General features: G+C 41.1%; 1 long non-coding RNA gene across 1 annotated transcript; it reads left to right on the forward strand.

Moving 5' to 3' along the window:
• The first annotated feature begins 905 nt into the window (after positions 1-905).
• Positions 906-15,494, forward strand: LOC105721519 (uncharacterized). Its single transcript, XR_001108348.3, has 2 exons — positions 906-1,105; positions 15,054-15,494. It is a non-coding gene; the product is annotated as an uncharacterized LOC105721519 (long non-coding RNA).
• The last annotated feature ends 1,459 nt before the right edge of the window (positions 15,495-16,953 follow it).

The following is a 16,953-nucleotide window of genomic DNA, read 5'->3' on the forward strand; positions in this document are numbered from 1 at the left end:
GAAGGATGTAAGTGTTTATTAGTTAGGAATAGACAAACCTCATACTCTATGTTTTTGGCCAAAAATTCTGTGTTTGCCGTTTTTAGAGATTTGCTTTGGTGGCTCACTGTAGAGTGCCCTTTTCTGTGGATCACTATATTCCATGTTGGATTTCCGACTGGCTTGTTTAGTTTTTTCTTTTGAATTCAATGCTACCACACACCCATGTGCAGACACACACACACACACACACACACACACACACACACACACACCATTAAACAAACAAGGCCAGTGGGTCTCTTGGCTAAGGATTCTATAGTGCATATGCAAAAAATGCTATTGATAAGAAATGTTAGATCAAGTTTCTCAAGAGTGACTCAAACTGATCAATCTGGCTGCTATACTTGGAGAGGATAATATGGATTGTTTAAATTGGAATTGTGTGTAAGTAATGTTAGAATATGGGCAGTCTTTTTTTTTCCTTTTTCTTTTTTTTGAAAATGGACATTCTTTCATGTGACTTAAAGCATCCTCCTATAAATCTTCTTAGAAGTAGTTTGCCCAAAAAGAAAAAGAAAACAGTCATCCAAGGTCCTTGCAAAGTGTTCCTGGCTACCGCTCCCTTAAGTCCCTCCCGCCCGGTACCGCGCCTCACCCGGGGTCCCGCCCCTTCCCGGGCCCCGCCCTTTACACGCACCGCACCGCACCGCCTCAGTCTCCGCCTGCCAATCCGGCCTACCCGGCGGTTGCGCGCGCCGTCCTCTCCTTCCGGTCCTGCGCGCGCATTCCTAGCTCCCCGACGCCTCACTCCTTTCCGGGCGGTTGAGTCGCGCGCCTCTGGGCGTGGAAGCAAGCGACCGCGCCAATGGGGCGCGGCGGCGGCCGCCCGGTCGGCCCCGACAGGCAGAGGCTGAGGTGGAGGCGGAAGGAGGCGGTGGCGCCCTTCCTGCTGATAGTGTCGGTGTTGCAGTGGGAGCGGGTGGCCTGGTAGCCGTGTGCGCCTTCGGGATCCTGCTCTCCATCTGCGCCAACCACATGGAGCGGAAGAAGAAGCGGGACCCCGAGCACCGGGCCCTCTGCAACCTGGCCCCTGGGTGAAGTGCTCCGCCGCCCTTACCTCTAGGTAGCCGGCATTGGGAATTGGGCGGGAGAGGCCGCGCGGGGCAAGGGCGGAGGCTCGGGGTGGGGAGCGCGAGGCGGGAGCTCGGACCTGGGGGCGCGGGGACCGAGCGGCTGGGGAACGGACTGGGTTGGGGCCGGGCCGGGGGCAGCGGCTGGGCGCTCCTGCTCCTGGGGCGGCCCGAGCGCAGGCCGCGCGGCGAAGGTTAAGGGACCTCGAGGCCGCCAGGGAGGGATGAGGTCACAATGCAACTGGAAGCCGGGGCGGTCGGGGTGCGGTCGGGCGGGCGGGGTCCGCGCTGGGCTGGAGCGCGAGGGTCTGAGGAGGCTGGGTCCGTACCGGCCTGATAGTTTTCCTGGTTCTCGGGAGGCGAGCAGGGGGTGTGGGACCCTGTCCGCCGCACTCGCGAGGCCAGCGGCCACCTCTTGTCCCCCATCGCTGCAGCCGAGACTTTGGGGCTAGCGCAGACTCAGGGGGCTTGCGTTTCCCAGTGTCTTCCTGGTGCTAGGACAGGTGTTTCCGTGGTTAGGTCTCTTTGTACTCCAGCGCTAGTGAGAATTTGCAGACTTCCTGGGACGGTGACATTTTCGGGCAAACACGAATTTGACCCTACTCTGGAAGAAGATGTCGGCACTTAACACATCTGATTTCTTGGATTTCCCCTGTATATTTCAGTGTGCCAGGAGTGGGAAATGGTCTGAGTTTGGGTCTGAGCTTAAGTTTCATTGGAGTAAAGGACAAGTATGTTATGTGTATGGTGGTGTTTTAGGCATTGGGATGACTTTTTTTTTTTTTTTTTTTTTTTTTTGAGACGTAGTTTCGCTCTTGTTACCCAGGCTGGAGTGCAATGGCGCGATCTCGGCTCACCGCAACCTCCACCTCCTGGGTTCAGGCAATTCTCCTGCCTCAGCCTCCTGAGTAGCTGGGATTACAGGCACGCGCCACCGTGCCCAGCTAATTTTTTTTTTATTTTTAGTAGAGACGGGGTTTCACCATGTTGACCAGGATGGTCTCGATCTCTTGACCTCGTGATCCACCCGCCTCGGCCTCCCAAAGTGCTGGGATTACAGGCTTGAGCCACCGCGCCCGGCTTTGGGATGACTTTTAAACGTTGTTGCTTATTAGTATAATAGGATACCCACAACAGATTAAAACGTTGTTGCTTATTAATATAATAGGATACACATAACAGATTAAAAACACGTGCTTTGCTAAACTTGAGTGATTATTTTGTTACGGATCATTTTAGTTTTTTTTTTTTTTGAATATTGTAAATGGCTTGTCTGCTATGTTTTATTTTAAAGCATTAAATTTTCCTAGGCAAGTTACTTTGAAAAAGGGAGGAATTTACATTTTAAAGGTGGCTGCTCTTTTTTTGTTGTTTTTTGGGGGGGGGATTAAAAACATAACAGAAATCGAAGGAATGGTTTCAGAATTGATAGGTTACGTTATTAATAGAGACTATGTCTAATATTTAGATGTTTGTTATCATGTTTGTTAACAGTAGTCACATTTGAGCAATTTCTTCCCCTCCTGTTGATTGGTAAATTGGTATGTAGACAGAAATGTATAGCTCACTAGTTTGTTTATTTCAACTCACATATTGTTGATTACATGAACAAGGTAGCATTGGAGTTTGTCTTGTTATTGGCTACAAACTTCAGGGTGTGATCTTTCCACTTAGCCTTCTGATGGACCAGATACTCTATCTCATTTGCTCTTAAACCAAAATCCTGTAGCTTTTTATAGGGGAAATAATTATCACATGACCAAGTGAAACATTTTGAAAATGCATTTAAAATGTAGGCATTAGTTTACAGGGGAAAATACATAGATGCGACAAAAAGCTCCTATTTGTTGGTGGTGTTTATTCCAAACCAAGTTAATAGACTGATTAGACTCTCAGGTGCCCTTTGAGAAACATTGAGTGTCTTTTATGCAAAATTTTTATGTTATTTCCACTTTGGGAAAGGACTTTTAAACTCATAAGTACCTTCTGCCTGAAGTTAGTTGAATGAATAAATATATAAGGAAAACATTATGCAGCAGCACATTTCAAATATTTAAGAAACAAGAACTAGAAGTAACTTTTGATCCTAGGTTAATGTGGAATTTAAGCAGAATTATGATCAATTTTAGATTTGTTTTTGAAAGAAGTAGTCTAAAATAAATGGATCTTTTAACATTGGGGCATGGAAGGAGTACTTTACCGTATGCTTAAGTTCTTAAAATTGAGTTTCTTTTAAAAGGAGAATTTTGAATTATTTGATAAGCATACACTCTAAAACTTCTCATAGTTATATATCCTGCAAGAGCTGTGTGTTTGTGCATCATAAAACATCAAGAAGCATTAAAAGTATATATAAGTACATGTAAGACTAAAGGTAACTGGATCTCTTTTTAGTTTTAAATGTGAATTTAATGTGTTGTGACTGAAAGTGTTGTTTCAGTGTGTAGCTGTGGACAGAAAACAGTTTAACTTAGATGTTTGTTAAAGGATAGATAAAAATAAGATATGCTAATAAGAAGAGTAAATAACTTACTTGCTATCTATACAGTGAAATTATTTTAAGAAATTTGTTCAGTTTGATCAGCCTGTTGATAAACTACTTGCAAAAATCAAGTAGTTTATAAACTACTCATTTAATAAATGAATTTACAGGTAAACTTATTTTGGAAATAGTTTATAAACAGGCTGATCAAAATCACATATGTATATATCATATATAGTCACATATATAGACTAATGTTCTTTTGGAAGTAGGTAGACAAAACGTTGAAAGTTTTTATTTTGTCAAGCTGAAAGAGATGTTAAATGAAAGCTGATTATTGGACACCTCAGGTTAGTTTATTTTGAGTAGTGATTACCATGTAGCAGTACTGTAGGGCTGAGGGCCCCACACTGTCGTGGGGTGTGCCTTATGCTGTGCTGAGGTGCAGGATCCGAGAAATAAAGAGACAGGACACAGACGTGCAAGGAAAACACAGCTGGGCTCGGGGGGCCTTGCCACCTATGAGCGGAGTCAAGTGAGGCCCCGAATGTCCAGAAGCGTGAGTATATTGTGTATAGGTTAGGGGGCAGGGCAGTGAGTGAAGTCATCTTTAAGGATAGTGATAGGATTGTGAGCAATAAAACAAGGGGTCCACTCCCATTAGGTCACCGAGGCCAGGAGGTGGACAGTGTGCAGCAAGGGGCCCATTCCCATGAAGGCAAGGGCCGTGTGCAGTAAGGGATCCACCCCCATTAGGTCACTGAGGCTTGAAGTTGGGCTGTGTGCAGTGAAGAGGGTGCAGTGTGCAATACTTCTATCTATGGGCAAACTACTTCTTTCTTTTTCTTTCTTTTTGGGCAAACTACTTCTAAGAAGATTTATAGGAGGATGCTTTAAGTCACATAGCAGTGACAGAGCTGCAGGCTCTGCCTCCTGGGTTCAAGTGATTCTGTGTCAGCATCCTGAGTAGCTGGGATTACAGGTACATGCCAACACGTCCAGCTAATTTTTGTATTTTTAGTAGAGACAGGGTTTCACCATGTTGGCCAGGATGGTCTCGATCTCTTGACCTTGTGAGCCACCATGTCTGGCCTGATTTTTTATTTCTACCAGTTACAGCCAATAAAAACCAATACCACACCACTGTCTCCTGTCACCATCATTTCATTTAACAAAAGGATATTTTCACTCAAACAATTGGAAAGAACAGAATCTCTCACAACAAATTTTATTTTTTATTTTTTTGAGACGGAGTCTTGCTCTGTCGCCAGGTTGGAGGGCAGTGTGACGATCAATCTTGGCTCACTGCAACCTCTGCCTCCTTGGTTCGAGTGATTCTTCTGCTTCAGCATCCTGAGTAGCTGGGACTACAGGCGTGCACCACCATGCCCAGCTCATTGTTGTATTTGGAGTAGAGATGGGGTTTCACCGTGTTGGCCAGGATGGTCTCTATCTCTTGACCTCCTGATTTGCCCGCCTCGGCCTCCCAAAGTGCTAGGATTACAGGCATGAGCTACTGCACCCGGCCAGAATAAAAGATCTTTAAATGGAATTATTTAGTTACATTGAAAAGTTTACTTTCAGACCAGCCTGGCTAACATGGTGAAACCCTGTCTATACTGGGTTTCTATAAAAATATAAAATTAGCTGGGTGTGGTGGCGCGTACCTGTACTCCCAGCTACTCTGAAGGCAGAAGCAGGAGAGTCACTTGAACCCGGGAGGCAAAGCTTGCAGTAAGTGGAGATGGTGCCATTGCACTTCAGCTGGGCTACAGGAGTGAAACTCTGTCTTAAAAAAAAAAAAAGTTTACTTTTGTTTCCTTACTTTTCTCCATTTTCCCATAAATCAGTGAAAATTCTGTTGCAAACTTACACCAGTCTGCCAGCTAACATTAAGTTAACCCTCCCTTCCCCCTTGGTTTGGTATACTGAGCTCAAATCTAAGGGATCTGGGGGACTTCCAGCTCTCCCTGTTCTTAGACTTGTGGCCTTATCTTCATGGTGCCTCAATTTCTTATGTTAAATTGCGATTTTTACGCCTACTTAGGGCCTGGCTCAAACCTGCAATCCCAGCACTTTGGGAGGTTGACACCTGGCAGATCTCTTGAGCTCAGGAGTTTCAGACCAGCCTGGGCAACAGGGCAAAACGCTGTCTCTATAAAAAATATAAAAATTAACCAGGCATGGTGGTGCTTGCCTTTAGTTCCAGCTTCTTGGGAGGCTGAGGTGTGAGGATCACTTAAGCCCAGCAGGCTGAGGTCACTGTGGAGTGAGCCATAATGGTGCCACTACACTCTAGCCTGGGTGGTAGAGAGAGATCCTGTCTCAAAAAACAAACAAACAAATCTGCTTTGCCAGATGAATGTTAGGATGAAAAGTGATTACATATGTGTTCTTGAAATAAAGTCTGTCCTCAGTTATAGCTGTTACCATTGATTGGAGATGTTACTTTTTTTTTTCAGTGTTTGATAATAAATGCCTTTAAGTATGGTAAGTTTATTGTATATAGTCATTTATATGTTTAAGTGTTAATTGTTTTAATGTATTTTATTGCTGACTTCATGGCATAGCATAAAGATGTGTTCATTTAAAACACTTTTGAAGTTGTGTAAGAGAAACTAATATAAAAAGTATTCTTTTTATTTGCTTATTTTTGAGATGGAGTCTTGCTCTGTCACCCAGGCTGGAGTGCAGTGGTACGATCTTGGCTCACCGGAACCTCCACCTCCCCGGTTCAAGTGATTCTTCTGCCTCAGCCTCCCAAGTAGCTGGGATTTCAGGCACCCACCAGCATGCCTGGCTAATTTTTGTGTTTTTGGTAGAGATGGGGTCTCACCATGTCGGTCAGGCTGGTCTTGAACTCCTGGCCTCAGGTGATCTGCCCGCCTCAACCTCCCAAAGTGCTGGGATTACAGATATGAACCACCACACCTGGCCCTAAGTTCTATTCTAACAGTTTTATTATCTCAATAGGGTAGTAAATATATAGTACTTTTTTTTAAGATATGAGAGAGGTAGTAATCCAACATTATGTAAAACATGGCAACTTTTTTGTGGACTTGATTTTCAAATACAGTGGACCCTTGAACAACATGGGTTTGAGCTGCATGGGCCCATTTATATGTGGATCTTTTTCAACCAAATGCAGACCTGCATATATGGAGGCCCATCTTTTCACATACCCAGAATCTGCAGGGCCCACAGCAGGGACTTGAGTATGCCAGGATTTTGATAGAAATAGGGGTCCTGGAACCAACCCTCTATGGTGTATGTCCCATGCATATACCATAGGACAACTGGACTACTTTTACAGCATTAAGAAACATAAATTTGTTAAGCCTATTAACCTTTCCAGATCATTTGTACTATTCTTACATAGAAACCCTTCTTAGAGAAGGTCTAATCTATAGGAAGTACCTACATACAGTATTCTGCATATTAGGGCCGGGTGAGGTGGCGGATGCTGGTAATCTCAGCACTTTGGGAGGCTGAGGGTTAGGGTCAGGGGTTAGGGTTTGGGGTTAGAGGTTAAGCTGGGGGTAGGGGTGGGAGTGAGGGTGAGGGTAATAAGCAGATTAGTAAAGACAATTCTGCTTCACTTCAATAACAACCTTCTCCAACTCATTTTGTCTCAACAAACTTATTTTTCCAGCAGAAGAATCCCAGGCTTCTTAAAGCACCCAGTGACTTTTCACACCTTAAATCTGTGAAATCCTCAAGTTTTCTTCTGCCATATGCATAGTTCAAACATACAAGATGAGTCAAAGCCAGACACATTCCTGAAGGGACCTGAGAAATTCCTCTCTTTCTCTCTCTGAAACAAAATGAATTATCTAGACCATCAGTTCTAACCTTAAAAAGCCACACCTATGTGTGAGATCTCCTTTAAATACTACTGTAGATGGAAGTGTTTATATTTATATTATTTTAGTATTTTTATTAATATAAGGGAGAAATGTTTAAATCTGTCTATACCACGTGTGCCTCTGGCTTATTGCCTGATTAATTGTAGCCTCAGGCTAAACTTTGGTTTCTGTCTCTAATTTTTGTCAGAATAAATATAACTGATCTCAGAACATCTGCTTTTATTGTAGGGACTCGTGCTGCTATCTCCATTCCTCTCTCTTTTCTTGCAATCTGTGTGGAAGTTCTTTTTTGACCACCTTCATGCTCCCATGTCCACTGTCAGCACATTCAGACTTCCCCAGCCGAGGCTGTCATCTTAGGCCAGGGATCTTTATTTTGCTGTGATACGGTTGGCACCCCTTTGGCTCACTTTATCATCCCAGTGTTCTTTTCATTTTAGGAGCCCAAGAGGGCAGAAAAAGAAGTAGGTGAGCAGTTAAACCTCTGAGTCAGGAGAGTGTCCCCTTGTGTAAAGTAACGTGGCAGATCATTGTAAGTAGGAATCTCCTAGCAGATGAGCCACGTGGCTGCTGAGCGCACATGCCCGCTTGCTGCTGTGAGCCCAGGCTCCCTCATCATTAGTCTTTTCTATCTCTGGAGGGAATTATAAGGGCCACTTGATAACCTGTAAGTCATAGAGAGTTAAAGGCGTTTCCCCAAAACACTGAGGACAGAATGAAAGGTGAGGAGTGTTAGCCACAGGTCAGAAGTGCAGGAAAGTCTCTCCATGTGGGTTGTTGGAGAAATGCAGGTCTTTTTTCTTTTGGAAGTCTCCCTAGAATTGGGTGAAGGACTCTGCCCATTCTGGGTTGAATAATTGGGACATTAGACACCCTCAGATGTTTATTCCAAGCCTTCATTTAGGGTTCTTAATGAGTTTGTTCAGCCATCACAGTCTCAAATGCTAAGTAGGACATTGGAATCTGTCCACAGTCCAAATTAGTACTGTCTTTTAACGTTGAGTTTCTCTTTATTCTCACTTGACATACCTTATTTATCCCACACTCACCCTAATAACACATCGGGCTCACTGTTATCTTTGCAACAAGTCTTGAATTTTACTTAGCCTGGAGGAGTACCCTTCACATGTCCAGACCCAGTTCTGACTCATTCTTCATCCCTGCATCAGTCGGTGAGGGCTAGGTTAAACCATGGTGACAAACAACCTCCAAGTTTCAGTGGCTCAAAAATCTTCTTCCTCACTTATTTGCATCTCACCATGGGCCGGGTGAGAGGTCGCTGTGTTCTGTGTCATCCTAACACAGGAATCCAGGCTGAAGGAGGTACCATCAATAAGATCCCCATTGCTATAGAAAAGACAAAAAGCATGCTGGATAGAACTCTGTTTCTTGGAGAGTTCGCCTGAAAAGTCACATATTATTTCTTCTCACCTCCGATGGCAAAAAAAAAAAAGAAGAAGAAGTCATGTGGCCGTGCAAAAGTGTAAGTAGGTCGGATGGAACGGTCAGAATGCATTAGTAAAAAATGAACTGAAAATATGTGGAGAACGCGCCAATGACCATCGTGAATGCCAGTGTGTGTTCCTGACAACCCAGTGCTGCTACCCTTCACACTGCTTCTGTCTTGCAGAGTATTAGAACTTCTTATCTGAAGCCATACCACTCAGAGAGACTGCAAAATACATAATAGCATCTCCTTTAGGATGTCCTTAGAGAATTCAAGGAAAAGAAGTTAAATAATCCAAAAGTGCTTTTGGATACAGCTGTTTAGCACTAGGGGGTAAGATTAGAGATAGATTGTAAAGATAATAATAGGGTTAGGGTCAGGGCCAGGGTCAGGGCTGGAAGGATGGTTAGAGGTGGGGTCATGGTCAGGGTCAAGATAAAAGTTAGGGTCAAAGGGTCCAAATTAGGGACCAGTGTATGGACCAGGGTTTAGGGTCAGAGTCAAAGTCTAGGGGCAGGGTTAGGGTTAGACCCACCCGAGGAGAGGCCCTAGCTTTGGAGCACCTGGTAGTGTGTCCACAGTGAAGACCAGAGTTTCATTTTCCTCAAGTCTCACCTGGGGGGACATGGCTGCAGGCCATGTGAGGAAGGTGAGGCAAAGGCTTCCTGTCTGCTCCCCGTGTGCAGAGGAAGGAACTCTGACACTGGCTTTACTTCCACACATTATGTTCTAAGTCTTGTTTTCAGAAGCAGGTCTTGCTTGAGGCTTTGGCTGCTCATCGTCATAGCGTGTCATAACATATTGTAAGATTTGGGTTTGTTTCTGGAGTTTGATCTTCATGTAGAGAAAGGAGAAATGCTTAGAGCCACCATCAGGACAGCTGGGATGAAAGCAGGGGATGGGCAGGTGTCTTTCAAGTCACCCCAAGACTGAGGCTGGAGGAAACATGTCCACCCACTGTAAACACTTCTATTCATGTTTTAATTACTCATTTTTTTTACAATGTTAAAGTAGTCAAAACAGTATTAAAAAATGAAAAGTAGGCATATTAAAACTTGCAACATTATTTGAATTTAAATGTATTATTTGTCCCTCATCAGCATTTTTTATTTCGTGGAGAAAGTCTCAGGCTAATTCGCAGTATCGTTGTAATAGTAGGTAGAATAGTGCCTGTTTTACAAACATTGACATCCGACGTTACATGTACGAAGCCCGAAAAGCTGAGACAGGTCTCAGATGTTTTAGGGAGTTTATTTTGCCAAGTTTGAGGATGCCCACACCTGTGATGCATCCTCATGAGGTCTGAAAACATGTGCCCAAGGTGGTAGGAGCACAGCTTGGTTTTATACATTTTAGGGAGACATGAGACATCAATCATTATGTAAAAGATGTGCATTTGGTCAGTCCTGAAAGGTGAGACAACTTGAAGAGAAGGCCAGACCGGGCCTTCCAGATCATAGGTAGATAAAGATGAATGACTTCATTCTTTTGAGTTGCCGATTACCCTTTCCAAATGAGGCAATCAGACATGCATTTATCTCAGTAAGCAGACGAGTGACTTTGGATAGAATGGGAGGCAGGTTTGCCCTAAGCAGTTCCCAGCTTGACTTTTCCCTTTAGCTTAGTGATTTTTGGGTCCCCAAGATTTATTTTCCTTTCACAAGGTATAACATGTTTTCCTATGAGTGTTAATTATTCATTGTGTATTTTATTACACAAATGAAGCACAGATTTTTTTAAAAAATCACCTTCATGACTAGCTATATAGACATAATTACATAGAAGTTCAAATAAATTTGGAAACATTACAGAGTTTGGGTTTCCAATAATTCTTTGTGATTCTTTAAAAGGTAAAGTGATTTTTCCCCATAAAACATAGAAACATCTAAAATCACCCATAGAATGTCCTGCCATTTTTGTTTCTCTAGTTTCCTTATTTTCTGCAAAGCCTCACTGAGGAGATTGACTTTGAATATGCTTTTAAACTCTTCTGTTTTAGAAAGCATTGTGGTGAAACATTGAATCATGATGGTTGCAAGTTTGGTTCACATTCTTTCTTTCTTTGAATATTTTTTCCCAGTGGCCAATACTTGATTCTGGTGCATTATGGCTAAAAAGTAGGCACTGGAATAAAATAAAGACAAGAAGTATTTGGAATAAGTCATCCAGTCACAATGAATCAATTTGCCATTAGAACATATTTTTACAAAGTCACTCTTTTAAAAATATTTAGGAGGAGAGAGATCCAAGATGGCTGATCACTAGCAGCTCGGGCTCGTAGTTCCCAGTGAAAGTGCAGAGAACAAGAGGACGCCACACTTTCAGACGAATATTTGTTGCTCACGGACCAGGAGATTTCCAGCAGAGGAGCCCCACGGGTCACCAGGGCGACTCTTGTGGCTGGTGCAGCAGTTTTGCTGGCGCCTTAGCACGCCAGTTTGTGGTGCAGAGTCTGGAGATTCCTGGGCAGAAAAGCACCTTCAATCTTAACACCGCTGTTTTGGCCAGCGCAGTGGATTGCTCAGATTTTGGCGCTGGGAATCAACAAGTTGGACGTCTGCTCAGAGACCTAGTTAGAAAGTCGGTATTACAAAGACGACAGATGGGTAAATATATAATGAAGGGAAGAGTGTAAAAAGGCAGAGAATACTAAAAATCAGAATGCCTCTCCCTCTACAGGGGATCGCAATTCCTCATCAGTAACGGAACAAGGCTTAATAGATTATGAGTGTGTTCCAATAACAGAGGCAGGTTTCAAAACGTGGGTGATAAGAAACTTCTGTGAATTAAAAGAACTTGTTCTAACCCAATGCAAAGAAACTAAGAACCTTGAAAAAATGTTTGACGAAATATTAATGAGAATGGACAATTTAGAGAAGAATATAAGTGAATTGATGGAGCTGAAAAACACAACATGAGAACTTCGCGAAGCATGCACAAGTTTAAACAGTCAAATTGATCAAATAGAAGAAAGGATATCAGAAGGCGAGAACCAGCTCAGTGAAATGAAACGAGAAGACAAGATTGGAGAAAAAAGGATGAAAAGGAAGGAGCAAAGTCTCCAGGAAATATGGGACTATGTGAAAAGACCTAATTTACATTTGATAGGTGTACCTGAATGTGATGAAGAGAATGAATCCAAATTGGAAAATACTCTTCAGGATATCATTCAGGAAAACTTTCCCAACCTGGCAAGGAAGGGTAATATTCAACTCCAGGTAATACAGAGAACACCACAAAGATATTCTTCAAGAAGACCAACCCCAAGGCACATAATCGCCAGATTTATTAGGGTTGAAATGAAGGAGAAAATACTAAGGGCAGCTAGAGAGAAAGGTTAGGTTACCTATAAAGGGAAACCTGTCAGACTTACAGCAGATCTCTCAGCAGAAACCCTACAAGCCAGAAAAGAGTGGAGACCAATATTTAACATCCTTAAAGAAAAGAACTTTCAACCCAGAATTTACTATCCAGCCAAACTAAGCTTTATAATTGAAGGAAAAATTAAATCTTTTGCAAACAAACAAGTACTCAGAGACTTCACCACCACCAGGCCTGCTTTACAAGAGCTTCTGAAAGAAGCACTATACATATAAAGGAACAACCAATATCAGCCTTTCCAAAAATATATCAAAAAGAAAAGAGCATTAACACAATGAAAAATTTACACTAACTGATGGGCAAAACAGCCAGCTAGCATCAAATGCCAGTATTAAACTTATATGTATTCTAATTGGATAAAAAACCAAAACCCATCGGTATGCTGCATCCAGACCCATCTCACATGCAATGATTCACAAAGACTCAAAACAAAGAGGAGGAAGATTTATCAACCAATCAGAGAGTAAAAATAAACAAATAAACAAAAAGCAGGAGATGCAATTCTCGCCTCTGATAAAGTAGACTTTAAAGCAACAAAGAGCAAAAGAGGCAAAGAAGGACATTATATAATGGCAAAAGGATCAATGTAACAAGAAGAGCTAACGACTTTATAGATCAACAAGACAAAATTAACAAGGACATTCAGGACTTGAACTCAGACCCGGAACAAGTAAACTTAATACACATTTATAGAACTCTCCACTTCAAATACACAAAACATACATTACCACCTCATACCTTTTCCAAAAGTGACTACAAAATTGGAAGTAAATCACTCCTCAGTAATCACATAGCATTTCATAGGTTTTAAATGAAATATTGGTTGGCTGCTTGTTTGTTATTTTCTTCCCTTATTCCTTCCTGTCTACATCAAATATAATTATTGGTATAAAAGAGGTTTTCAATACCCATTACTAAACTGCATTCTAGCCTGGGCAAGAAAGCAATACTCCCATTCTCTTTCTCTCTTTCTCTTCCTTTTTCTTCCTCTTCTTTATTTTCTTTCTTTGTTTCTTTGTTTCTTTCAAAAAAAAAAAGAAAAGAAAAAAAGAAAATGTTAAATGACACCACAAGGGAGCAAACAGAGAAATCCAAAAGATAGGTCCTTAAAAAAAAAAAAAAAAGCTTATGTGTAACATAAGCTCAATTAATTATTTTCATAATCTGAACACATCTGTGAAAGTAGCACTCAGATCCAAAGTCAGAATATGACCAGTACCCTACATATTCTCTACTTATGCTCCCGTCCCAAAAAAAAATATATATATATTTAGCCATGAATTGAAACAGAGTCTGTAAATTTACTTTTTTTCCCTGGTCTAAGGCATTTTAGAGGAGAAACTGAGTACACAATCACAGCACAAGAAAAAACGATAAATAAGTTTGCACGTATGTAAAGCCCATACACACGGAGTGAGGCATTAGCTCCACCTTCTTGGTGGCTGAGTGTCTACATCAATTGTTTGGAATTCCAAAGGAGATTTCTATTCCACTCCATTTGCTTATTCGCTTACATGTACAAATACAGACACCTAATTACTTGAAGCTTTAGTTAGTATGAAACACTACGGCATTATGTTGCACAATTCATCCCCGTGTTGGTCATTGGTAGCTCTTTTTATTGGCTCAAACTTTTTTTTGACGTGTTTCAATTTTTTTTTTTTTAGTACTTACTAACTTTCTGATACTTCAAATTTATCCTTGCTCATATATTTACTGTCCCAGTTCTAGTATCAGCCATTTCTTCAAAGAGCCTGATTCCTTTCAGAAAGGTAGGAAAACTTATATCTGGCTGCAGAATGAGCACGTTGTGTCTTGTCCCTCATTAGCAATGCTAGGAAGTATATGTGTGTATGTCACCTACCTAAACACACCTGATTACAAAGGTTTCGATGTGGAACTGTATGTATCTGCATTAAACTAAACATAAGTTTACGTTGATGTCTTTACCTCTGGTCTACTATCACATGAATCTTTCTACCCTTCTTCCCTTGCTAATTTGGAACCTCCCACTTGAACAGTGATAGACCTGGTTCCTACCATCTATGACTTCTGTAACTCATTATTTGATTTCAGATAGACTGTGGTTTTACAATTGTTCACAATTATCCCTGTTGGAAAGAATATTATAAAATGGAATCCAATGATGAAGTATAGTTCATTTGCCTTCAGCCTACAGATTCTGTTCATTTTCAAAAGGACTTAGGTCAGCACCATTTTTCCTACACCTTCAGTGTGAAGAGGGCCTTCTGATTGCAAGATCCAAAGTGTGACTGGCACTTCCATTAACATGTACATATATTTGTCTGGAATCTACGAATGAGCATTTTCATGCATCAAATTTTGCCAGAAGTCTCACATATTATCTTTTATCATAGTCACAAAATTCTGTATTGCTCAGTATAAATACTTGTCTTTTCATAGTTGAAAGTTGGGGATGCAAGTAATTTTCCATACAGCCAGCAGCTAAAATATTCCAAATGTGGTTTTCACCATGTGCGGGGATTTACTTGGGGCAGCTGGCAAAATATGAGGGAAATATTAGGGAAAGCTAGAAGATTATAGTCTCTAACTCAAAAATATATAAAATTAGCCATATAAATTTATAAAAGTCCAGTTTCTTTGTGAGATAACAGTATAAAACATATTATTTTTCATCAAAATTTGAAATAAGTTGGGAACCTCTGCAGCTCAGCCACTGGCTGATGCCCTGTCACAAAGTTGCACTCCAACCTTCTCACCTCTGTGTCCTAATTTCTTCCCAGGTACTCCTGCTGTGTTTGAGCCTCAACAAGGAACTCAAGGAAGTGCCAATTAAAACATTGAAGTGTCTTTGCCTGCCTGGTTTGCAAGATTAAAAGGACTGTTAAAGTTTACTGTTGGTGAAAGCTACAGACACTCTCTTGCTAACCCTAAACCCTGACTGACCCTGACCTCATGCCACTCCTCCCCACAATCCCTCAGGTATGTCCCTTTTCTGCTAAATTTTATCCTCCAAACTTCTAACCTTTAATACTCTAAATATAAAACCAACCTATAGGCAATCCCATCCCCAATTTAATGCTATATTACGCTAGGAAATGAAATCGCAAGAACATTAAGGCATAGATCAATGTCTAGCATAATTATATGATTAATAATGCTCAACAAAATCATCATAATTTGATACTAAGACATATTTGAAGGATTACAGACCATGATCACTACATCCTTTTCTCAAAAAATCAAGCTGGTTTTGCATACTAAAGCCATCCCTGCAAATAAACATCAAATAAGCAGAAGGAAGAAACCCAGGTACTCATCTCCATAGTTGCAGGAAGTACTTTCCACAAAGCCAACACCATTTCATCATATAAACAACCAACAAACTAGGGATAGGAATTTTTGTTAACACAGCAATCAGCCTCTCTGCCAAACCCACAACTAGAACCATCTCCATTGTTAGGGCCATATATGACAAAAACACAGCTAACATCATAAACAATGGGGAAAAGTGAAAAAGCTCTTCCTCTAAGATCTGGAACAGGTGTGGCTACTTTTACCACTTTTATTCATCATCGTACTGGAAGAGCAGTTAGACAGGAGAATGCTATAAAAGGTAGCCAAATTGGAAAAAAGGAAGTCAAATTGTCTCTGCAGGTGAAATGATCACATACATATAAAGAGAAAACCCTAAACATTCTACAAAATAAAACCTGCTAGAAATAAACTTACTAAAGTGGAAAGACACAATATTAATATACAAAAATGAGTAGCACACCTATGCACCAATAGTGAAACACCTAAGAAAGAAATCAAGAAAGCTACTTCATTACAGTAGCTACTACCTCCACCAAAAAATGACACCTAGAGATGAACTTAACCAAAAAGGTGAAAGATCCCACAATGAAAACTATGAAACATAGATAAAAGCTATTAAAGCAGACATATGTAAATGGAAAGATATCCCATGTCCAAGCACTAGAAGAATATTGTTAAAATATCTATATAACCCAGTGGATCTACAGAATGAGCACAAACCTGTTAAATTACAAAAGACATTCTTCATAGAAATAGAAAAAAAAAAGCCTAAAATTTACATAGACATGCAGAATACCTCAGACAAAAGAATCTTGCATAAAAAGAAAAAAGTTGGAAGCATCACACTACCTAATTTCAAAATATACTACAAACCTATAGTAACCAAAACAGCATGGAACTGGCACAAAAAAAAGGGCAAGGGAGAGACAGAGATAGAGATAGAAGAATGACACACAGACATAGACAAATGAAACAGAATAGAGAACTCAGAAATAAATTCGTGCATTTACCGCCTACTCATTTTTAACAAAGGCACGAAGAAGACACTTGGGAAGGACAGTCTCTTCAATAAACTGTGCTAGGAAAACACAACACCTACATGCACAAGAATAAATATAGACCGTTATCTTACCATGTACAAAAATGTACTAAAAATAAAGATTTAAATGTAGGACCTGAAACTATGAATCTACCAGAGAAGAAAAAATAGGATAAATACTTCATGAAATTGGTTAGGACAAGAGATTTTCAAATAGACATCAAAAACACAAGCAACAAAAGTAAAACTAGACAAACGTGATTACATTAAGTGTAAAAGCTTCTGCAGAGCAGAGGAAGCAATCAGTAGCATGAGGAAACAATCCA

The sequence above is a fragment of the Aotus nancymaae genome, unplaced genomic scaffold (assembly GCF_030222135.1).
Source record: "Aotus nancymaae isolate 86718 unplaced genomic scaffold, 86718_ANA_hifiasm-v0.15.2.pri h1tg000051l, whole genome shotgun sequence".
NCBI classification, from domain to species: Eukaryota; Metazoa; Chordata; class Mammalia; order Primates; family Aotidae; genus Aotus; species Aotus nancymaae.